Source organism: Octopus bimaculoides, chromosome 16 (assembly GCF_001194135.2).
Source record: "Octopus bimaculoides isolate UCB-OBI-ISO-001 chromosome 16, ASM119413v2, whole genome shotgun sequence".
Taxonomy (NCBI): Eukaryota; Metazoa; Mollusca; class Cephalopoda; order Octopoda; family Octopodidae; genus Octopus; species Octopus bimaculoides.
The window spans coordinates 3,500,241-3,503,092 of NC_068996.1; positions in this window are offsets into that span (position 1 = coordinate 3,500,241).

Sequence of the window (2,852 nt, forward strand, 5' to 3'; positions counted from 1 at the left end):
ACGTTATAAAAATAAAACTACTGAACAATAATAATAATAACAACAATAACAACAACAACAACAACAACAACAACAACAACAACAACAACAATAATAATAATAATAATAATAATAATAATAATAATAATAATAATAATAATAATAATAATAATAATAATAATAATAATGAGTTTGTTCGAAGGATTTAATTCAGGTTGCTATGTATTAATAGCGGTACCGGTAAACAGTGTAGACTGGTACTACCTGCGGCATTTTGAAAAAAAAAATATCTGGTTCTGTGTGGAACAAAGAATAATAGTAATAATAAGTCCGTTCGAAGGAATTTAGTTCGGTCGCTATGTGTTAGTAGCGTTACGGGGGAAAATCATTTAGACCGCTACAACCTTCGGCAGATCTTTAGTTTGAAAATAAATAAGCAGATAAATAAATAATGCACTGAAAGAAGAAAATATATAATTTTGTGCGGAACAAGAAAAAATCTAAATAACAACGGAAAAATATTTCGGAGAAAAAGAAATGAAATATATAATGTTGTGAAAGAAGAGAAAAAATAAATCTCGAAGAGGGAAGTGTTGTGGCGTTCGCCTCCGGGTGAGAAGTGGGCTGATCCACTAATAATAAAGAGTGGACAGACTCAGGAAGTATTGTTAGTCAGTGAGATATGTTGTTCGGGCCTGTCACGCAGAGGACGAAATTACGTGGTCATAATGCGAGACATATCACATACATACATACATACATACATACATACACACACACACATCACACGTATGTGTGTATGTGTTTTCAATCGTGGTTTCTACCGCAGATATAATTGTTCACTTAGGTATATATGTATGTATGTGTGTAGTATCTATGTATTTATGTATGTATGCATGTATGTATGTATGTATGGGTGGATGGATGGATGGATGGATGTGTGTATGTATGTGTGCATGTATGTATGAAAAGGACATGGTAATAAAAACAGTAAAGGTGACGCCCAACGAACTAAGGTATGCCAGTGTGTGTATGTATGTGAGAATTGTGTGTGTGAGTGTGTATGTGTGAATGAAGTGAGTGAGTCTAACGTGTAATGTGTGTGTAATGTGTGGGTTATATGTAGCAGTTGATGTGTGCTTGTTCAGGTGATATGTATGTGTGTATATGCGTGTGTATGACCAAATAGTGTGCCTGTGTACAGTGTATGTCTCTGGGCGAAAGGTATCTTTGTGTATGCGAGTTGCATGCTTGTGTTCAGGTAGTATGTGCTTGTGTGGGCGTGGGAGTGTGCATGATGGGGTGTGGTGTGTGTACTGAGTTAAACAGTGTGTGTGGATGCTCGTATAGTGGTATGTGCGGTGACGTTATTGAAGATTGTGTGTGGGTGTGTGGTGTGAATGCTGAGAAGTGGTGGGTGCTAGTGGTGTGTGGAGTGGGACGGTGTTGTGGGTGTGGGTATAATGGTGTATGAAGTGAGTGATGAGTTGAACAGTGTGTATGGGTGTTTGTATAGTGGTGTGTGTGATGACGGTATCAAGGTATGTGGTATGAAGGTGTGTAGTGGAGGAGCAGTTGAATGTGAGAGATGTGTGGGAATCTGTGCGGGGTTGGTAGCAGATGAAGAGAGGAAGTGAAATGAGCTCATGTGGCGCAAAGGAAACGAAAAGAAAAGATTACTTCCTGTCACGGCGAAGACGGGAGCCGGGTGGCCCCTGTGAAGAGACAGTCCGAACACAAACAAATGTTGTAGCGAATGACCAGTAGAGCACCTAGAGGTGCAGGCAAAGGCGTTGGTGGTGTGAGAGGGATGGAAATGGGTGCCTGTGAAGATAGTGGGGTTGGAAAATCAGGTGCAGGTGCGACAACGTGAGCAGGAGTAGGGGAAGGATCCAGACTAGAAAGTGGGAGTAGGGAAGAAACTGTGCACCAGATGGTCACGCAGGTCATGGGTCATTTGAAGGAGAGAAGGGGTAGGTTAGGGAAGATGTGTGTGCTGGAGGGGGTCGGACTGGAGTCGCCGGAAGGCTCAGAGAATAGTGTGTTGGATGGGTAGGGTGAACGGTTGGTAGGTGAGGGGAAACGGGAGACGGGTAAGAGTGGGACGGGTGTGAGAAGAAGCAGCGCAGGCAAGAGCAGTGTGGATTATGGTGAAGCGATATCTACGTAGGATGAAGTGACGAGCTATGAATTGAAACTGAACCTCAAAGTCATGGTCATCACTGCAGAACGTGTGTAGACGGAGGAACTGGGAGTAGGGAATGGAAAGCTTGGTGTCGGTAAGGAGGGAGGAGGAGGAGGAGATAAAGTAAGAGTGTAAGTCAGTGTGTTTGTAGTGGACGGAGGTAGTGAGACCGGGTGGTTTTTGCTATATATATATATATATATATATATATATATATATATATAGTTTTAGGGAAAAGAACCAAGTTTCAAGAACTCATCGATGAAAATCCACTATCACATATAGGAAATTAATAATTAAAAGCACAATAAATGGCTGTAATATAATACAAAGTAAATATCATAAGATAAAGATAATAAAATGACTACACATGTTTCATAACTAATTTTCAAATAGAAAGGAAATTTGAATTGATTAAAATCAATTAAAATTATCGAAAATAAATTCTATTCAAAAATACAGCTAATCGTCAGGTCGTAAATAGAACAATAACTATAATAAATAAATATATATATCAACCAACAATAAGTACCAAATGAATTTATATAAAATACTTAAAAAATTATTAAAAATATCAAAATATCAAAATAATAAACATTCCATAATCATCCCTTCATCCATTATAATATATGCTAACATGTATATTATATACAAAAACCAGCTTACATGAATTATTATCATTTTAAAT